The sequence below is a fragment of the Plecotus auritus genome (genome assembly GCF_963455305.1).
Source record: "Plecotus auritus genome assembly, chromosome: 1".
In the NCBI taxonomy this organism is placed as follows: Eukaryota; Metazoa; Chordata; class Mammalia; order Chiroptera; family Vespertilionidae; genus Plecotus; species Plecotus auritus.
Window position 1 is genome coordinate 60540624 of NC_137770.1, and position 13413 is coordinate 60554036.

The following is a 13413-nucleotide window of genomic DNA, read 5'->3' on the forward strand; positions in this document are numbered from 1 at the left end:
TTCTCCAAAAATTTGTCAATTGAAGTTTCAACACCCAGTACTTTAGAATGTAACCCTATTTGGACATGAGGTCCTTGAAGTGGTGATTAAGTTAAAGTGAGTCCATTACAGTGTGGGTTCCATATCCAATAGAATGGATGTCCTTTTAAGGAGAGGAAGAGGCACCACCCTGTGTGCACAGGGAAAAAGGCCAGGAGAGGACACAATGAGAGGGTGGTCATTTGCAAGACAAGGAGAGGGTCCTCAGGAGAAACCACACATGCTGAAGCCTTGATCTTAGACTTCCAGCCTGCAAGTTGAAATATGGCAGCTCAGTTGAAATATGGCAGCTCTAGCCGCCCAGTTGAAATATGGCAGCTCTAGCTAACTAATCCAATCACTCATAGACCTCAGTCCCCACCTCGCCCTTCACTGAGGCCAACTGCATTTACTATTTATCAGTCACACTTGTACTGCTGCTTTCCTTAGGGTAAAGAAATACTTCTCAGTAGCCATGCTTTAATAATATGTAAAAAAAAAAAAAAAAGCCCCAATTAGATCTCTTCACTCATTAAGGAACTCGTCTGTTCCCAAAAGACATTAACTCATTCCTTCATTCTCTTCTCCCTGCTTGACGTTTACCACACCCACAGCTGAACAAACAGGTCAATAAATCATCCAAGGCCATGCATTCAGCTCTCCTGACTCTTGTTTCAATGTCCTTTTCCACTCACTACACTACCCATTTCACAAATTCAAAGGTTTAGAGAACTTAGTTTTCTCTTCGTCCCTACAAATAAAATTGGATGATTAGTCAAAGGACTACTTCGTGAAAATAAACATTCCTGAAGCCCATCATAAGGTTTGATACCTTTTCATCTAGAAGGATTCAGTGTTACTTTATAATAACTAATACAATATAGGAAGAGGATACAATTCTGAAAATACAGTGGTATCTACAGGTCATTCCTTTTCTGGTAAAAAAAAAAAAAAGAATTTTTTAGTTCTGGCATATTTAAAGATGTTGCCAAGACAGAGAGAATATTGAAAGTTTAAAATTGAAATTCATTTGCTATGGAAACTGCTTGAGGCTTGCACTATCTTTAAATTTCTTTGACTGAAAGTCATTATATAATTATGTAATAAGTCATTGCATTATAAATCAATGGAACTCATATTAAGTAGCTTTCCTTTGAAGGGACTGAAATAAGAATGGGATTGATAGTGAACGGGAGAAAGTGTTTGATTTTTTTCTGTTTATTTTTCCATCTTCCAGGTTCATTAAAGATAATGTAAATAAGTTTTTAAAAAAGAAAGAAAATACCCATCTACAATGTCACCACACCCAGTAATAACCAATATTGCTAATTTGGTGTATATGCTTTTAATCATTTTTGTATAGATATAAATATTATTTTTAATGATAATTTTTTTTAAATTAGTGTTTTAGGTTGTTTTCTTAGAAGAAAGCCTTAAGACAAGGATTTGAGGGTACATAAGTCATGTGAGGGATGATGCCAGGAAACACAGGTAGGAGAGGAGAGATGTGAGAGAGGAAAGGAAAGCTGCCAATAAGTGGGTACAACCCCTGGAGAGTTACCTCTGTGGGTAACTGAAGCTGATCTCAATGAGGAACTCTGGGAGTCAGTATGGAATATGGGTCTCAACCTTATCTCAACCAAGGGGTGAATGGCCTGGGCCCTTTGTACATGAGCTACATCAATTACTGGGTGAGGGGCATAATTCTTCATCACTTCTGGCCTGGTAAGCACATGGACAAAGCGCAGGCAAACAGAAGTAGATGCTAGTAATTGAAAGTACAGCAAACATATGCTGAAATAGTGAGGGTGAAGGCATTTGGCTGTGGCACACATAGCATCCAGCACAATTGGAATGCCGTTTGATAACCTGCTTCATTCATTTATGTACTTTGAATTTTTTTCATGATCTGAAGTGGTCTCAGTATAATATTAATTGTCACTTCTTTTGGCTGCAAACTAATCTATTGGATAACTACATCAATCTCTATTTATGGGCACTTAAGGTTTCTACTTTCTTCATTATAATGTAAAAATTGTGATAAATATTGTATTGAAATATTTTGTGCAACTATAGCAATATCATTATTATCAATAATTCAAATGTGAATTACTGCATCAAAGGATATGCAGAATTTTATGGCTTTTGATTTGCATTGCAAGTAAACATGCCTTTTGAATAACCCTACTAGGTCTGCTTCCAGCTCACTGTGTTTCATATCTTTTTTTGCCTCACTTCTCTTTTATCCTCTATCTTACCACACATGTGTTTGTACCTCTTTAGGCAGCAACACCTAATTGTTGCCTCAGGTGCTGTTTTCTAAGGGAACCAGAATAAGAAACATATATTTATAAAGACACTATATTTTATTATAAGAATAAAGTCCAATAAACTTCTAGAAAACAAAAACAATATGTGTAAAAAATATTGAATTGGGTTATTTTCTGTTTGAGATGGCTATTCAGATACCTTCAAACTACAAGCACTTAAGTTTCCAATTATACCCTTGTATAAAAGCATGGACTGAGTAATAACATATGCTCAATTAGATTCATGACTTTTAGAGAAGTATACCCAAATAATATGAATTCATAACAAACTATAAATTTAGTGGGAGACCTCAAATATAGAGTCCTTAAACAGCTTTATTTTAATATTTGTTACTGACATAGACTTATTTAAAAAAACTAAATTGAATGTGCAAATAATAGAAATTAAGAGAAATATATAATATTGTAAACAATAAATTGAAATTCCAAAAGTTCTCATTCTATAATGTAAAATATCTCTGTTACAGAAGATCAGAGAAGAACCAAGCAATGCTTAGAGAGATGGAGTTACACTTTATTATTATGCACGGGCTGAGAGAAACTGTATTTCAAATTCCAGCCCCAACCTGGAGGAACTTTTCCTATTTATATGTTTTTACCTTCTTTGTCTCCCAAATATGGGGTATTTCCAGTCCCCTTTGCAAGTTCTTAAAGACCCCTATGTGCTGGGGCTTTGAGACCTCAACCAAAGGCTTGGCCTGGTACCAGCACTGATAACTTCATCTGGGGAAGGTTTATGGCCTCTCTGAAGTGGAAGTAGTCTTATTTTCCTTATTTTTAAGCAAGCAAGCATTTACAGAAGCCAAAATAGCAGGGTTAAAATTTCAAACAGCAGTTTTGATATAAGATGGATGCTTCATCCCCATCTTACAGTGAATACTGAAATATGTTGCCAACATTAATTTTAACAAAGATACATATGAAGCCCTGAATTTTGGTTCAGAAATTTAAATGTATAAGAACTGTGTAGAATAAACCTGTTTTGACCAAAGATTAATACTAGGGATTTTAGTTGATGACAAAATTCATGTGAACACCTTTAAAAATACAACCCAATCTTAGGCTGTATTAAGGAGTACTTCATTCTGATGGAATGATTCATTATTTTCTATTTTGTAAGACTTTTTAGGAATATTATATGCAGCTTTGGGAGTGAATGTGAATTGGAGCACTGTTAAAATAGTCAACATATTTAGGGAAATAAAGTCTGAAAAATTAAGAATCTGAGAAATGTCACAAAAAGTAAATCATTGAAGGGAGTAGGATTACTTAATCTAAAGAACCAAAGACTCCTGGGTTATTTTACAGGAGTATTTATCTTCCAATAGTTGAAGGACTATTATTTATCTTCAAATAGTTGAAGGACTATTATTTATCTTGAAATTTAAATTCAAATAGTTGAAGGACTATTATTAGAAAAAATATATATAGGCTTACAGATATCAAATAATTCCAAGAGAGAAATTTCCAATGGCACCCAGACTGCAGTAGTGATGACCTCCCCATAATTAGAAGTTTCCAAACAGAGGCTGGATGACCATTTGATGAGATGTTACGGCTATGCATTGTGGGTGGAATGGTGGCACAATGCCCTCTATGGTCCTCTTCAACCCTAAGTTACCTGCTGGAAGATCCTCAAACATTCTTCCTTAATGGTGTAATTATGAACATTTTAGGTCATAGAAACAACCTGTAAAATATCACTTAAAACACATTACCATTGAAACTCACCTCAGAAAATTAGTTTTTAAGTAATAAAAAGCTGCACTCATCTTCAAAGCCTGACAACTAGACACCTATATTACACTACGAACAAAATGTATTCTTGTTTTAAATGTAATGGGCAACAAAGAAGCTTTAATATCCAGGAAGAGAAGATGCAGGGTGCTGATATAACTAGGAGAACTGAAATATGATTCAGGGGGAAAGATATGGCTGGGGGTTTTATTGTTGTTATTGGTCTGTTTGTTTTTTATCAAAGCTGGGGCTATCACAGTGGGAGTGGGGATTCCTAGGGGCAAAAGGGTAGCACAAGGATCTCTCACCCCAAACAGCTGAGGATGACAAAGCAAAGGAGTGCCCAAAGCCTTTAAAGACCTGTCAGCAAAGCCAGAAGTTGACTCAGAAGAATTATGCAATAGACAGGTATGAGAAATGAGGTGTGGAGCCAAGAATCTGGCCAGGGAGATAAAACAGGGTCTGGGTAACAGCCAAGAATTGTGTTCCCTTGATACCCATTTAGATGAAGTTTTCTGAACATGAGGATGGAAGTTCTTAGCATGAAAAACAAACCAACAAACAAAATAAATATAAAAGAAAAAAAATTTGTTTTATAACCCATTAAAAAAGACTTCTTCTGAATGAGATTATAATATTTCTTTTCTTTTTCTTTTTTTTTTTTTTGGAGGTGGGTAGGCAGTGATGTTTATATATCCTTTATTTTATAGGAAATTATAATGGAAAATAATTTTGTTTTGTTTAATGCTCTCACTGGCAATAGGAAGTACTAAAATCTGGGCCAACCTCTTCAATTGTTTTCCTTCTAATTTCACCAGTCCGTGAAATTTTAAAATCTGGAAACAACTGGCTCAGAAGATCCAGTTGTTTGCAATTTAATTTTGTGAGGTAGTCAGGGTACTACTATGTTAAGTTTGGACTAAAAAAAGGTTTAAGAGTCAATTCATCTGGCAAATGCAGCCAGTAATGGTACAAATTATTTTCTTCATACCTTAAAATTTTATTAATGTTCAAAAATTTAAAATAACATTAAAATATTATAAAGACTATTTAGGATTTTTTAAAATTTTGTTTTATTGTGTCTATTAACTGCTTTGATAAATGCTAGGTAACTAGCTGTTGTTTTTTTTCTGTGAGTAGTACATATTCATTTATAAAATGCAAGTGATACCGAATTTTTGGACTGGAACCCGGATTCTTTGTCCGCCGGAATCTAAGAATGAATCCAGAAAAGTGGTATAGGATGGAGATTTATTGAAGATCAAATATAGACTCCCACATGGGGAGAGGGAAAGAGTCCCACAGAGGACTCCCAAGTAGGGAGGGGGAGAGGGGTCCCTGAACTGACTCCCCACGTGGGAAGCGGGAAAAGTCCCACTGAGTTTCTCTTTCCAATGGCTTATAAAGGCTGCAAATCCTGGTGCCTTGATATCCCCTCTGGTTGGTCACTATTCCCTTAGACTGGCTACTATAGAAACTCCTGGGCTCAAAGGTCGAACCTCACATGGGACATGTGAGGTTCTCCCCAGCTCCTTCCTTCTGAATGAAGGGTTTTTTCTTTATTTTGTAAATGTGACCTTTCTTGGCTACTTCCAGTTCCCTTGTCTTAAGGAAATATACCTGTTGCTGCCTCCTTGTCTTATGGAAATGTTAACTGCACCAGGCTTCCTTGTGTTATGGAAATGTACCTTCTCCCTGTCTGCAGCCCCCTGCTTTTCCCATGGACCCCAATTCTAAAAAATCCCTAAGCTTGCCTATGTCCCCCTAAAATTCCTGCTTCACAAGTAAGGAAGAAGGAAAAAACAAGTTAATAATTTTGAGTATTTAAATTTAGCAGACTTCAAATATTAAGCATCATTACTCAGAAATATTTCTAAGTGCATAAAAGAACTTAATACTTCAACCTCAAATAAAATGTCTTAGAATAAAATTATAGTTGAATTATGCAACTATGACTGAGTCCTGCCAGGTACTTATTTCAACCATTATATCAGTTCTTCTGAGGATTAAAATAAATCATAAATATGAACTATATGTGGAGGGCAGGAAGGGACTAGACCTCGGGGTCTAGAGTCAGAGTAGAAAAATTTAAAACAACCACTTGGAAAGGTCACCCCTCGCAGGCACTATAGAACTCCCCGTTCCATAAATAAAAGAAATAGTTTCTGCCTGACCACCACTCCCCTACCTGCCAGAGGCATTACAGAGCTGTCTCTGTAACAAACAACCCATATAGGGAAAGGTCCGGTGTAAAACTTCCTCACTGCGCGAGCGAACCATATTAGGAAAAGTCCAGGACAAAGGGGTCCCACATTCGCGGGTCATTCAAAGGGGCCAATCAGGGAATGCCAGGCCAACGGTTATAGAGGGAAGGGGTATAAAGGAAGGGACTGCCCCTTTCAACAGCGCTCTCGCCACGGCACTTGCCTGCTGCTGCGTCAGCTATGGCGGGGCCCAGATTCGAATCTGCAATAAACTTTTCCCTGTTTGATCCAATTGGTCTCGGTGGTCTATCTCCGGGGGACGCGCTCCGTTACACTATATGCATATTTACACTTGTAACATTTAAGAGGCAATGTGTTAGCTATTAGGCCAAAGACAAACATTATTTTTTCTGAGCCTGTTTCCAAATATCATTATGAGAAAAATGATACAATGTATGATAACTGTGAGTTATTTTTATCATTTAAAATTATATCCGTCATGTCACAATACTAAAATGAAATCAAGCGTAATTTAATTTAATAATATTCCTAAGCAAATGATTCAAAATGCCTATCAAAGTCTTCTAGTGTTTTACATCATCTTCAATTTCCATTGTGTGTAAATATGCTATAAAACATTGCCAGTTGATAAAATACTATTTAGTATATGTGCTGCCGAAGCGAGCACTGATAAAATACTATTTAATATATTGCCTACTCTCCTGTCTATCTACCCACCAATATTATAGATGTACATATCAAACATTAATAAATCAACATGACATATAACATTCATATAGAGCATAGAAATTCCATTTCTGCAAGAACTCAATTAGAAGCTCCAAAATAATTTGTCATTTTCTTACACTAACATGTTCCAAATTGAGAAAGCAGCATATTAACTGGAACTCTTAATTTGTGAACTGCCTTTGGGAATTAAATAAATTCTGGGTGACATAAGGTGTTTTAAAAATAACTTTGCGTTTATTATTTTAAGTAATATTGAAGAAAATCTTCACACCCACTCACCACTGTACTTTCAGCCTGATAAGGCAAGTGTCACCCAATAAGTGCTAGTTTATCATATAACATTTACATGAAATTATTCAGTTTTTGACATAATTTTTCCCTAGTCCGCTGCCTATATCTGAGGAAAAAAATGAAACTTTCTCCCTGCATTATTTCCCTTAGCAGACAGCCATTGCCAGCAGCAGTGGGTTAAAAATATGCTCTGTGACTCTTAGAGCATTACTGGTGTTTAGACAGCCCAAATAGAATAAACATAAAGAAAACCACCTGAAGGCTCATTATAATCAAACTAGAGGCCTGGCGCATGAAATTTGTGCACGGAGCAGGGCGGGGGCGGGGGGGTGGGGGTCCCTTCAGCCTGGCCTGCATCCTCTGGTAATCGGGACCCCTCAGGGGATGTCCGACTACCAGCAGTAGGACATCCCTCTCGCAATCCGGGACGCTGCATGCACCAGTGACCATACTTTTTATACAGGTGAAAGGCATCTTGCTGTTGTATGGGCAGCTACATTTTTTTTGCCCTGATTATAAAAAGTAGTACATAACATGATCCTTCTGAGGCAGTAGTACCATTGAAGTATGGTAGCAACCATACTTGGGTAAAAATTGCTGTTTAATATTTTAACCTTGCTGTTTTGGGTTCTGTACTCATTTAAAAGTTATTTTGATTTTCTGAACTTATGTATGATTGAATACTCCCTTGATGGCGGTTTGAATATCCCATTGATTGTGACCTCACTGGTCATCGAAGCACATTCCTCTGGGACCCAGGACAGATAGTGATCCTAAATTGTCTCAGTAGCTACAGATAACTGAATTTCGGTTGACTCAGTGGTCCCGGAATCTGGACAGGACAATTATTCTAAATTGTCCAGGTGGTCCCAGATAATGCGTTTCTGTTGATCCAGTGATTCATAGATACTTTAGATAACTAAGTTGCTCAAATTCTGCTTCTGTAAAAATGCATTTTCATGAAACAGGTTCCTCATTCCAGACCCAAAGATGTAATTGATACTTTTGTGATATTCTGTATATAAGCCAGAAGTGGCAAGCTGTTCGGGGCTGTGAGGTCTGGAGCGCTTTTACTCCCTCGTATGCCGCCGGCTTTTAATAAATGACTCCATAATTCGACCTTTTTTTGAGGCGTCCTTTGTAAGATGGGGGTTACACTACAACACAATTTTCCCCATATTATGGGTAGAAAAACTGAAGCAGAGAGAAGTTAAGTAATTGGCTTTGTCACACAGTTATAAGTGTCAGAATCAGGGCTGACCACAAAATGTGCAAGCCAGAGTCCATGCATGTCATCGCTGCATCATCCTGTTTTTTTCAGTGTTAGAGTAGTCTTGCCAGGTTTTAATTTTTAAATTTAAGAGACTGTTCCCAACATACAAGAATGCATGTTCATCCCCATGTAGAATAGACAGGATGGGGACAGTTTGGAGATTCTTCTGATGAATTAGGATTAAGCAGCCACAGATCTCTTTTTCAAATACCATCTACCTTGTTTAACTGTGTGTGGGATGTAGCAGTTTATAAGCTATGATATAGTCACTCGCAATCTGGGACCCCTTGGGGGATGTCCGACTGCTGGTTCAGGCCGGATCCCAATGGGGTCTCCCCACTAGTGGTCAGTGCGCATCATAGTGACTGGTCGACCAGTCATTCCAGTCATTGTGTTGTAATAGTCACTTAGTCTTTTATACATATAGACTAGTGGCCTGGTGCACGAAATTCATGCACATTAAAAGGGAATTAATTAGAGGAAATATTTTAATATTGCTATTTGCCCTTTCTCTATAATAGAAGTGTCAGAAATGAAAGAAAATTAGTAAAATGTATATGAAAATCTCCCTCCTGTCAGAGTCTGGGGTGCGCCACAGGACCCAGAGTCAAGTCCCCACCCACCCAAGCACACCTCAAAATCACGGAAGACCCAGACCCAGCTGGCCCCACCCTCATTGGGCAAGACCCAGACCCGGCTGGCCCCACCCCCATCAAGCCCTGTCAGGTGGGAGATACTGCCTCAGGTCCCCCAGCCTGGCCCTTGGTAGGGGACACAGCCTCACGTCCCCCATCAAGGCCCACCTCATGCCTCCTAATGAGGGCATGATGACCATTTGAATATTAGCCTTATTATTATGATTGCTAACATTAGTGATAAAGAGAAAAAACTTTAAAGGAGCCAGAAAAAGAAATAAATTATTTCAGTGTAACAAAGAATAACTGCTGGTTTGTATCAGACACTGTGCAAGATAAAAGAAAATCAAATGGCAATCCTTAAAGAGATTAAGGGGTGAGAGCAGTACTTAATCTATAATTCTATATCCAGCAAAACATCTTTCAAAAATGAAGGTAAACAGAAAACTATAACAGACCTTCACTATAAGCGATGTTGAAGGAAGATCCTCATGCAAAAGAAGAATGACACGAAGAAAAAAAACATATCTACAACATTGCAGTATAAGTGATGTTGAAGGTGGTAAATATTTGGGAAAATATAAAAATATATAGATTTTGTTCATTATTAAACTCTTTAAAACATGCAGCACACCTTCGCTATTGTTCCCACATGGCTACACTATGTACTTTACACATGTTCACTTGTGTGTATGTGTAGCATAATGCTTATTCTGCGTGGTCTCTTGCAGTGACCTCCATGGCTCCCAGTGCTCCTTGCTGCGAATGTCTCAGAGGTACCTGTCATGGCATCTTTTGGAAGTTCAAGGGATGCCCTGTAGAGAGAATTGTGGTTGCTGCTGATCAGGGTTCACTTTGTGTAAAAGAATGTGAAGCTTGTGACTGATCATCCAATGATTTATCTGAATTAAGTAATAGGGAATACATGCAATGAGAAATATATATATATATATATATATATATATATATATATATATATATATATATATGCATGCTTGTCCAAAGTAAAAACAGTAATAATAGCAATGTGTTGTAGAGTTTATAATCTATGTAAATTTAAATATATGGCAACATTGTTAAAAAATTGGATGGATATTAAAGTATAATGCTATAAGATTCAATACACCTATTTACACTAGTAGTGGAGATAAATGTAATCATAAAAAACACCCATTTCAAAAGAAGGTAGGAAATAAAGGAAAAGAGACAAAAACAAATGGGGCAAATAGAAACTAAACAGTAACATGAGAGATTCAATTCTACCATATAGGTAATCACCTTAATTTTAAATGTTCAGAATACACTAACTAAAAGGCAGAAGATATCAGACTGGATGAAAAGGCCAGACTCAAGTATATGCTATCTACCAGAAATTCACCTTCAATGTAAGACATTGGTTGAAGACAATGGGAAAAGTTATGTAATGCAAACATTAATTATAAGAAAGTTGGAGATGCTGTTAATATGATAAAAGGTAGATTTCATAATAAGAAATACTACAAGGAATAGAGAAAGAAATCTCATAATGTTAGAGGAGTCAAATCACAAAGAATGGATAAAAATGCTAAATATGTGCATGACCTAGTTCTAAAACAAAGTAAAAAATGAAAGAATTATAGAAGAAATACACAAAATCATAAAATTATGTTAAAGCCATAACTATGTTTGGAAATGTCAATATGATGGTGGAACAAGAAGGCAGAAATATTTCCATATTTCTCATGGAAATATATAAGACCTGAAAAACAGCAAGAACCAAATTGGCCTAATTGACATGAAAACTCTGTCCAATAACTGCAGAATATTCTTTTTTTCCAAATTCACCAATATACATCATATATTGATCCATAAAACAAATCCCAATAAATTCAAAAGGAACAAAATCATACCAAGTATGTTCTATGACCATGTGTTATTAAATTGAGCAATAAAATGGAACATTATCTGGAAATTCCCCACACATTGGGAATTAAACAATACTTTTCTAAATAAGAAATCACAAGTATACAAAAAATTTTAAATGAGTGAAAATAAAAACTCAGCACAATTTAATTGGAAGTTATAGCTATGGACTAAAAACAATAATCTAAGCTTGACATAAAGAAGCTGCTAAAAGAAGAGTAAATTAAACCCAAGGTAATTAGAAGGGGGGAAAATAAGAAAATAAACCAGTAAAATATTTGTCAGAAAAATGATAGATAAAATCAATCCAAATGATAGTTAAAACCTTTAGCTAGTCTAATCAAGAAAAAGGAATATGAGAGAGAGAAAGAGAGAGAGAGAGAGAGAGAGAGAGAGAGAGAGAGAATAGATAGATAGATAGATAGATAGATGATAGATGATAGATAGATAGATAGATAGATGATAGATAGATAGATAGATAGATAGATAGATAGATAGATAGATAGATAGATAGATGATAGATAGAGATAGAGACAGGAAGAACACAAATTACCAATATCAGGGATGAAATGAGAGAACATGAGGACATCACTATTATTTCCTTCAGACATTAAAAGGTTGTCAAGTGAATGCTATAATCAAATTTATGACCATTAATATAATAATGTAGATGGAATGGCATGTGCCCATCCTTCACCAATAACCTTAATATTATGGATGTCTTGATTGGCCCAACTTTTCTTATATGTCTACTTCTGTCATGGGAGGTTTAATTCACTCAAACCCTATGGATTATTAATACAAAGGCAATACTATGTAGGAAAAGAAAATATATGTCTACTCTACTACGTGGTCCATGTTTAAGCTTAGTATTTCATATTTGACATTTGTATCATTGGTTAGTCCCTGTCTACAAATCAATTTCTCTATATTTAAAGGCTATATCCTTCCTACCTAGGAAGAATGTAGAAAATTAGCCAATGAAATGCCTTGCCTAGATCAAGTTCCATGATCTTTCCAGTGTCCTTTAAAATTTTCCAGTTCTTGACACAAACTCATAAATGATGAAAGTTAAAAAACTGCAAATCTAGCTCCATCAAATTCTAGAGTTAATTTTGGATTTGGTCACTGGAAAGTTAAGAAATTTAAAATTTTTAGCATGAAGTCTCCACACCTGATTTTTGCTTTTGGATCTTGGGTACAGGTACATCTTTCCTGGGTATCTTCTTTGTCCCTAACATCATGGCCTGACACTGCACTCAGGTCGTTGTAGACTAGGATAATGGCTCTGCCCAATATTTCCAGTACAACTGTTCTCAACCCTGGGCTCTATCGTTGAGCCCTTTCAGCAGAGACTTGACTCTTCTGAAGTGGCTCATTCGCTCATTTACTGAGCCTTATTCTCCAGAGATAGTCTGGGATGTTTTTTTACTTTTCCTCAAAGTACAGTTATATATCACCAAGGTATAGCTGAAGGCTCTTCCTAAAAGAGCTTAGAATTATTAAATGACCTACCTTCCTGAAAACATTATTTTTGAAAATAAGTTGGGTCAGGATATAAGAAATAGAAGTGTCTTTTCTACACAGTAAAATCCGCATTTTAATGCCATTTTTAAAAACTACCTAAAAATGTCTTACAGCAGATAATTATCACCGTATTAATACATGAATATGCCTGGCTTTGGCTGTGTGAGCAATTGAAAGCACTATTTCATTTAATCTTTATACAACGCTGCAAAGTAAATATTAAAACTCTCTTTTCACAAATGTGGAAATTAAGTAACTTGCCCAAATACATAGCTTCAAACTCTGTGGCATCACTAAACTTGTGGATTCATTAGTTATTTTTAAAACTATTACATAAATATAAGCAAAAAACAAACAAACAAGAAAGAGTCCACCATAAATTTGAATTCTATTTATCAAATGAAGAGCATTACTAAATGCTATGGACTGAATATATCCCAAAATTTCTATGTTGAAATCCTAATCCCCAAGTTGGTGGTATTAGGTGATGGAGCCTTTGGTAGGTGATTAAGTTATGAGGGCAGAACCCTCATGAGTATCAGTGCCCTTATAAAAGGGACCCCACAGAGATCACCTTGCTCTTGTGGCATGTGAGGACAGAGTGAAAGACAGCCACGTATGAACCAGAATGGCAGTCTTCATCAGATACTGAACTTTGAACTTCCCAGCCACCAGAACTCTGAGAAATAAATTCCTGTTGTTTATAAGCCACCCAGAGTATGACATTTTGTTATAGCAGTCCGAAT